The sequence below is a fragment of the Choloepus didactylus genome, chromosome 15, assembly GCF_015220235.1.
Source record: "Choloepus didactylus isolate mChoDid1 chromosome 15, mChoDid1.pri, whole genome shotgun sequence".
NCBI classification, from domain to species: Eukaryota; Metazoa; Chordata; class Mammalia; order Pilosa; family Megalonychidae; genus Choloepus; species Choloepus didactylus.
In genome coordinates this window covers 80,691,708-80,700,972 of record NC_051321.1, presented here as the reverse complement: position 1 = coordinate 80,700,972, position 9,265 = coordinate 80,691,708, and the positions used below count along the sequence as shown (strand labels likewise).

The 9,265-nt window shown below is 45.7% G+C and overlaps 1 long non-coding RNA gene across 1 annotated transcript; it reads right to left on the bottom strand.

Moving 5' to 3' along the window:
- Positions 1 to 1,552: 1,552 nt before the first annotated feature.
- LOC119510602 lies at positions 1,553 to 8,736 on the bottom strand. Its single transcript, XR_005211979.1, has 3 exons — positions 8,601 to 8,736; positions 8,249 to 8,466; positions 1,553 to 2,098 (listed from the first exon to the last, which is right to left on the bottom strand). It is a non-coding gene; the product is annotated as an uncharacterized LOC119510602 (long non-coding RNA).
- Between the last annotated feature and the right edge of the window lie 529 nt (positions 8,737 to 9,265).

Here is a 9,265-nt window from a genome sequence, read left to right as displayed (position 1 = left end):
ATTGTGGAAGATCGATTTGGGTACCCCAGAGAAGCATCTTTGGAATCTTAATGCACATTCCTGTGTGTGTGAAACCATTGTAAATAGAACCTCTTAAAGATATATTTTAGTTAAGGTGTGGCTCCAAATTACTGCAGGCCTTGTAAAAAGGACCCAGAAGTCAACAAAGGAAGAAAGGACAGGACATCGCCATGTGGAGTCAGAGATACAAGCCAAAGAAACTCAGCCAGCCCCAGAGTACTACAGCCTTTAGGGAGAAAGCAAGCCTTGTCTTTATCTTGATTTTGGACTTCTCTAGCCTCAAAACTGTGAGTCTATAAATCCCCGTTGTTTAAGCCAAGCCATTGTGTGATATTTATAATAGCAGCCAGGCAAACTGGGACAGTCAGAATTATGAGTCTGTTTCTCATTGTCTTTCTCTGATGTTTGGGTCCATCTGCCACTAAATGAGATATAGACCCAAAGACCTAATGGGTCCTTTTATAGGTGGCAGCCTATAGTTGAGACACAGTGTTGTTACTAAGCATCCTGAACAAAGATTTAGGTCAAGGCTGCTGGGAAATGTGTCAGGGTTTAAAATATCCGGTTGTACAAGGAAATCTTCATGTGTTCCAGATCACAGTGGGAATCCAGGAGGAAGCTCAAAGGGCAGTGGCTCTGGCAAAGTATGGGAGGCTGATCCTTCCCTCCTTCCAAATCCCAAAGAGTCAGTCCTGGCCATGGGATTCACTTGCAGAAAGGGAACCCCAGCAGCGGGGCAGTTGCCATCCAGAGGCATAACCTATAAGAAGATGCTAGGCTCTCCCTCAACCAGATTCCAGAACCGGCATTCACAGTCTACCCAGGCCCATTCCAATGTCAGGATGAGAAGGCCAAGTTGAGTTTCAGATCTATCAGGTTCTAATAAATTTCTAGGCAAGCCCATTTAGAGTCTCCTCACTACTAGCTGGGGTGAGGAGGGGGCCAGAATGAATCTTCGGTGGACTCCAAACCTACAGAAGGGCAGCTTTCAGACCAGGTGCCCAGGTATAATCAGGGCTGGTTTGTGCCCAGGTATTGGCTGAGTCTGGACCCCAGCCCTGAGCATTTGGCTGAGTCCCCTTGTCCTATTTGTCCTTGCTGTCTCCCCCCCATTACGCCAACCCAGATGAAGGAGGTCCGTTCCATTTCCCTCCAAAAGAGACAGACTTTATGAGCTCTGTCTCAACTACCCACCTGCCTATTACCCCCTTGCCCAGGGGTCCTGCTGCTGAGCCCACCCCCTAGGACATGACCCTGCTCATCATCACCACCCCATGCTAGCCCAGGGGTTCCTAAGCTTTTTAAACAATGCATTGTGGGCTATAGTCTTTCCCATTGGGTTTTGACAGTGTTAGGGTTTCATCCTACTCAGGACCCCATTAGGCCTTCTATACTCCTACCCCCCAAATTAAAGTCATTTTTAGGCAATGTAACCTTGGGTAAGTTAATAAACTACTCTCTACCTCAGTATATGTCACAGCTCATGAGGGCTTTGCCAGTCCAGAGGCTAAAGAAGACACCAGACACATTCTGAAACATAAGCTTTTATTCAGGCTTGCTTACAGGGTGGGCTGTCGATGCAGAGATCATGACAGCTCTCTCTCGCCAGGCGGGTACCGCATTTGCAGGGAAGTTGACCTCACAATTAAAGAAGCCGGCCGAGCCAGTTATAAGGATTTGAGACAAAGACATTCCTGAAGCCCTGGAACAGGGTCTTGTGCCATGGGAGAGGGAGGTTGGTGCAGAAAGTAGAGGAGGATCATAGGGTGGGGCTTTGTAGATAACCACAAGAATGATAACATTTAGGGAGTCAGGAAGCAGGTAAACTAGATTAACATTTGATAGCGGGAAGTCTGACTTTGCATTTACATCTTGCTCCTTTGTGAGACCAAGAGTTTCTCACCTCCTGCCTGCTTCCTGTTTTAAAGTCACATTTTAAGGTTAATTTACCATTTCCTCTCCACTGGCTTACAAAGATGATAGGTGAAACATCAGCAGTGCAGGTCACGCAGAGTGCTGTGTGCCACGGTCCGCAGGTCTGCTTTGCTCAGGCCAGGGGCTGCTACAGTATGCTTATCTGCAAAATGGGGATAAATCATAACTACCTCAGAGTACTGTTGGAAGAAATAAATAACATTAAGCTTGTGAAACTTCTGTACACAATGCTTGACGTAACGCTGGCCCTTAAGACACGCTATCCTCACACACTGAGGGACAGAATGGAGAATGGCACTTGTGGTGGGGATCAGAATGTGTGGGTGAGAATGGAAAACATGGGAGCCACTTGTCTCTTTTCAGGATTGACCTACCTGTAAAAGGTTTGGTGTTAAGGCTCTGGCAGTGACCCACATTCAAGACTGTGTTGAAGGTCATGAGTGGCCCAACCAATAGTGGCGTTGGAGGGTGATTGTCTCTTTTCCAACAGCCTCTGACTCCTCCCAGTGCTGTTTCTCTCTGGAGTGAAAAATTGCTAGAGGCAAGGTTGGAAGCTATGCTCCCAAACATGGACGCCTTAAAATTTTGGGCTATGCCAGGTGTCCCTTCCATGCCCTTTCACAGCACACTGTATGTCCCTCATCAGGGGATGTGTATTATTTCAGTAGACTCTTATGGACAGCATCTCTGGGGCTCAACGGGCCCTTGTAGAGATGAATGAATGCCAGAGTTAAAGCAAAAGGGCCAAAGGATTCCACAAGGCAGGCAACTCCAAAACAGGTGGGGAAAGCTAAGGAACAGTTTCTGATACCTTCCCTCCAAGTTTCCTGAGGGCTGGTTGTTTAGAGCAGCCAATTTTACTCAGTTTTCTGCAGAAGGAAACTCTGAAGTCTTATTCTTGCCTTGCTGTCTTTATGCAGCACAAACAGGTAGACATGGTACTTTGGGAGCAACCCTTGGGTCTTGCCCAAAGAACCACAGCTCTAGCTCTGACTCCACATCTCCAGTCTATGTAACCATGAACAAGATATGCTAATCTCAGCCTCATTCCTGTGACATTCAGCTAAACAGTGTTCTCTGTCTGGCTCCAGGTCTCTGGTGGGTTTGGCATCTGTGAGACCTGGCCTACAGAATGAAGGGAGGGACAGGCAACAATTGAGACAAAGATGAGCGCATACATTGTATTCTCCATCTGCATGAGTTAATTTTTAATAAGGCAAACAATGAATGTTTGAGCTTCCTTCCTAAAATATTATGACTAGCAATTTAGCAAGTGGGAAGGTTTTAACCAGGCTGTCTCCAAAATAGTGAGTAAAGAAAACAAAGTGAAACATGCTAATTTTGAGGAATCTTTAATTATGGCATGGCTGATAGCAAGCGATTTGGTGAGTTATTAAAGCACAGGAAAGAAATGGGAAATAGTTTCCCAAACCTGCCCTGTTGAGATACTCCCCACCACCTAAGATTTGGCCCCATTTGACAATGTTGGGTATCCTGTAGCTGGAGCAGCACTTGACATCTTTACATAACAAGGGTAGGCAGCAGGAAAGCTCAAGGGCCCTATACACACTGGGTCTCTAACTTTGGCTAATAAAATGTGGCAGAAGTGACAGTGCCCACTTTTAAGTCCCTTCTCACCCTGCCACCACCACCCAAGAAGCCTGATGTGCTTCTGTGCTCTCTGGCATTCTGCCACCCCAATGGGGACAAGCCAAGGTTAGCGTGCTGGAGAACAGACATATGACCCAGTCACCCTGTCACTCCACCCAGCAGCCAGCCAACCACCCCGGCCCTCCACCAGCCCACTGGCCATCCACAGGCACCTAAACAAACCCAGCAGATCTCAGTGGGACCCAGCCCAGATCAGCGGAACTCATAGATTCGTGATCAATCATGCATTTTTTTATTGAAACCATTAAGTCTGGGACTGTTATGCAGCAACAGACAACCGATACACTAAAAAGCAGAGTTAACACATCTGTTCTTCTCTCCTGCTTTTGAGTCTGTCTCAATTATTCAAAGAATTCATGAGTGTGTTAGCTCAGCCTGGGAGAGCCTGGGAGAGCTTGGCAACACAGATGGAAGGATCACAGAGATACTTTGGTCATTCTCTCTGCCCCCCAATACATGCTGAAACTGTCACAAAGACCTCACTATCCCTTTTTTATTTTTCTGTATAAACATGTGATCATTTCTAATGGTCATTTCACCCATTATTTTAATCTCAAGAAATATGATAATCAGGCTTGACAAGAATAATCAGAAGCGCTTCTTGGAGGATGTGAAAAGATACCTTGTTTGGAAAAAAGGGTTACATTTTGTTAGTATTGAGAGGAAATTTCCTGTCCAGGGGAGGGAGACTCAAGCAAGGAATGAAACCCTGATTTATTCATTCAATAGATGTGATCAAGCAGCTACTCAGGGTCTGATCCCATTCTAGGAAATGTAGGTAAAGCTGAGCAATACCGATGGTCAGAAAGAGAGACCCTCACTCATTACCACCTCCAGGGGTGGAGCCTCCCCACGTGGAGGGTGCCCAGAGCTACCAAGGGTAGCTGCCAGGACTTCAGTCCTAGGGGAACCAGCCCACCCCATTCCACAGTTTGCAGGTGTTGGGGTCACCAAAAGAAGCACGGCCACGCAGCATGGATGGAATAAACTTTTATTCACATACAGAAGAGACCAAGCAAATCAGTTTCACTAGTGGGCCTCAGTCCCCAATGGCCATTGGGTGTCAATCTGTGGCTGACATGGGGAGATCCTCTACACACAGCACACCTGTCTCTCTTGTGTGTTTGTGTGTGTGTTTGTGTTTGTGTGAAACCATAGTGGAGGGACCTGGCGCCTTCCCCTCCAGGGACAGATATACCCCCAGGGGTGTGACAGGTGTCATAAAACATGCCCACTTTCATCAGACTGTCCCCAGTGAATACTTACAGAGGATCAGGGTCAAAGGGAAGGAAAAACCAGCAGGCCCCTTATCTATTAGGGGATTGTTTTATCTCTCCAGGACATACCTGGTCCTCAGCACAGGATATATTTGTGGGTCCCCGGGAAAGACAGCAGACCTTTCTAGGGCTGTCCCTTCCCACAAACACAAACAATATTTGTTGGAGGTGGAGGCAGGTAACCGGTGAGTATTAAGTGAAATATAAACTCAAATGGTAAGAACAATGGAGAAAAATAAAATATGGATTGCTAGGGGTCAGGGAGAGGGTTCTAATTTTAAATAAGATGGTCAGGGCAGGCCTCCTTCAGAAGGTGGCACTTGACCTGGGTTTTAAGGAGGTGAGGTCAACCATAAGTCTTGCAGATACACAGAGAAGTAGCATTTTAAGCAGAGGAAACAGCAAGTGCCCAGGCCCTGAGATAGGAGGATGCCTGGGGGTTTTAGGGAAAATCTGGAGGTGGGTGTAGCCAGAGAAGGTTGATGAAGGTAGACAGCAGTGGGAAGTGAGATCAAGTGGAATTAGGAGAGGGCTTGGAGCCCGGGGACAGCATGGGCTGAGCTAGGCTTTAGAAGGGTCACACTGGCTGCTGTGTTGAGCAGAGGCTTCTTGGGGGACAATGGGCTGGGAAGCCCATCAGGAGACCAGGAAAATGATCTAAAAGAGAGGTGATGGTGGCTTGTGCTATAATGGCAGCTTTGGAGGTGACATGGCATTCAGCACTTGGGTCTTATGTATATCTTGAAGGTCTGTGAGAAGAATTTGCTGCGGGATTGAGCATGGACTCTGAGATAAAGAGAGGAAAGGGAATAAATCTAATATTTCTTAATTTGCCACTTATAAAGAAGGAGAATCAGATTTGGAGAAGAAGATCAGGAGTTTGGTTTGAGATATGATGCAGTCTGGATATCAGAGTTTGGTTAATTTGCCTAAGAAAAGATGTTATAGGCATGAAAGTCAAGGGGCATAAATTGGGGGAGTTTGGGTTGAGATAATGGAAGATTCTCAAATGTTTTAACAACAGAAGAAAGAGTTTGAACACTCTTCTGACTTTGGCGATGGGGTCTTAGAGGGTCAATAAAATTCTTAGAAACCAGTTTCCACTAGAGATTCTTGGAGTATGGTTGTGAAGGGAACAAATTGCCAAAATTAGGTATTATCTACACAAGTGCTTACAGCACCCAGGCAGGGAATACAAGATGAATGGTGCAGGGTATAAGAAAAGCAAAACCATGAGCACCAGGGCCAATGCAGCTGACTCTCCATCTCAGTGACTCTCCATCTCAATGACAGGGGCCCGAAGACAGTGACCTGTGGCCAAAGGAAGCACCCGGGACCCACTCAGAAAAGTGGATATTTACCTCCCAGGCGTCACTTCCAGCATTGCCAGATCTGCCCATTTTGTTTTGTTTTGTTTTGTTTTTTGGTAGAAGCTAGATATTTGGATGTTTACGTGAAATCTCTAGATTTGTAGAAGTTGGTAGGTAATTTATTTAAAACACACACACACTGTCTCTCTGTGGGCCAAACAGAACACAACCATAGGAAGAGGAGGCCCCTGGGCTGCTGATGTCAAACTCTAATCCAAATGGCTTGTTTTTCATGCTGTCTGGGAGACCTTGATTCAGACTTTCAGTCCTGAGACCAGATTCTCAGGACCCTTCAGGACATCCTGTTTCTCTTTGCCTTTCCTTTACCAACAATCATCTTTGGAGGACGAAGGGCTGAGCCATCCCTGGGTCTGGGCCATGGTCCTGGCACGTCTGAAGGGTTGATGTGGTCCCAGGTCCAATGTCCCCTGCCATCAGGCTTAAGCTTGTAGCAGACAGGTCACTGGCCCTCCCATATGCCCTCTGCACCCACTCACTGCAGTTTTCTGTTGCAAAGCTCCTTTGGATGCAAAAGAGTATTTAGAATTCAGTATTTAAAAGAGTGAATTCAAACCCCTGGGAGCAGTTCCCTAACAATGACAAATGGTATTTGGTGAATATGCCTGTAGTTTCCTTCCTTCATGCACAACACTGCGGCCTGTACCCTGAACCCCAGAAGCCCCCAGCCAGATTAAACCCAATTGCTAGAAGTAATCTGTCATCAACATATCCTATATTGACCTCTTTCCTTGCCTTACCTCATTTCCTCCCTCCTTACTAATGTAACCTGGGATAACCTCCCAAATAAACTAGTTACTAATGTAACCTGGGATAACCTCCCAAATAAACTAGTAGCATTCAAGTCCTTCTCTCTGGGTCCGCAGAGACAGAGTTTCACACATCGGCTCCCCAAGGGTGCCTGAGCAGCAATGCAATCCGGATGAGTTAGGACATTTGCAAGCCCCTCAGCTGGGGCTGGATTCTTAAGCATGCGGGGACTTTGTGACAAGCAGCCTGAGTTTTGCCCTTTCCAAGCCTGCCTTTATTGACAAATGCATAAAACTCTGCTTGAAACAAAATGTTTTTAGCTCTCTCGTAAACAACCTAATCCAGGGACAAAGCACTCCCTCTGCTTTCTCTCCTCCCAATCTATGAACAATTTGTTCAGAATCCTGGGTTGACCTTTTAATTGCATTTCAGTGGAGGATAAAGAGAAAAAGATAAACCCCACAACTGCATTTATACAAGCAAATGGCTCCAGCTTAGGACAAAGAGTGCGTTCAAAGAAGGGACCTGATGCTCTACCAGCTGCCTAGATAAGCCGGCAAACTTGAGAGCTTAGTGGACTCCCAGCCTCAGCAGCCCACAGCTCTGAGCTTTGAGGGAATTCCTTTTAGCTGGGCTAACTGCTGGCTGCTCACATCTGTTCATCCAGTGTAAGAGTGAGAAGGAAATATTAGAAAGAACAGCCCAGACTAGCATTGGACTCAGCATAGCTCTCTGCTCTGACTTCTGGGGCACTCGGAGGGGGAAGGGTGGGTTCCCAAAGGACTGTTTTTCTCCTTTAGCCTTGCTTCTCACTCTTTCCTTCCCCAGGTGTTTTAATGTTGTGTCTTGCCCCAAAGCAATAGCAGGTACAAAATCGAACTGGACTGCAGAGGTTGTGAGGGTAAAGAACCTGTGGGTCTTGTTTTCCACTGTGTCCTCAGAGTCCAGCACAAGGCATGACATACAATAGGTGTTTAATCAATATGTATGAAATCAATCAATCAGTCAATCAATCAAAATGAAATAAATTGTCCTAGGGCAACAAACTTAGTTTCAGTTTAAAAAGAGAAAAAAATTGTTTATAAGAGCAAAACAAACTGCTTGTTATAATTTTCATCATGAATAGATTTTAAGCACTCACGCACACCAAGACACACACACACACAAATGTCAGGTTTGGCAAACACAAAACAATGGTCTAGATACCTGAAGAAAGGTTAAAGGAATATCTTCTCAGTCAGACAGCACAATCGTGGCTCCGGGTTCTCCCTTTTCAGCTTCTACTCAACAGATGTAAACAAGTTCCCAGCTTTCAAACACCACGTCAAAACCACTTTCCTTTTTGCTAAATTGTGTAAGCCACATTTGTCCCTTATTTGCTGGTTCAGTGATTGTTCAAGCCATCTCTTGCTCGGTTTTCTCACCTATAAAAAGAGATATAATAATAAAACCTACTTTAAGAGTTCTTAGGGGAATTGAATGAATTATTTCAGGGAAAATACATAGAACAGCGACTGGCACATGGTAAACTCTCGAAACTATTTGCTATCCTGTTTACCTGGCTTCTGAGTAATGAGAGTAATCCCATCAAATTACTCTTTAAACCCTCAAAAAAATGATCATTTCTCAACAGTAGGTGCAGCTTAACACTGGTGATAATAATTTTACACATTTCAGATCTATAAAATTCTCCACCTCAGAGTCAAATTAGCAAGCATGTCTCTTTCACTCACTAGTCTACCTCATCTCCACCCACTGTCACCTCCCCAGCTCTTGTTTAAGAAAGAAACTCTCTGAGAATAAGTTGAAAAGAAAACCCAGCCCTTCTAGGCAGCCTCCGTGCTGTCTCACCGTGGGTCTAGGTGGCTGAAGATGCAGTGAGTCTGGGACAAGGCTCTCGTTCAACATGGCAGCCAGGAGAACGCTGCTTTGCGTGCTGTCTTTTCAGACCACCTCGCTCACGCCTCAGAACTTAGAGGGCAGCCGTCTTATAAGAAAGAGGGGTGTGAACTGATAGAAGCAGTAAAGATGCATGCCCCTCCTGAGAACTCCCAATATAAAATCTAGAGGATGCATCTCTCTAACCCTTGTGAAACCAGTTATATTCAAGATCTCCACTCAGCTGGCCAGACTCCACCCAAAGCACTCAGCCACTAAAAGAGGACATAGATATACTTTCATTCTGGCTTTGGGGAATGTTAGGTCATTCAGGAATTCATGCAA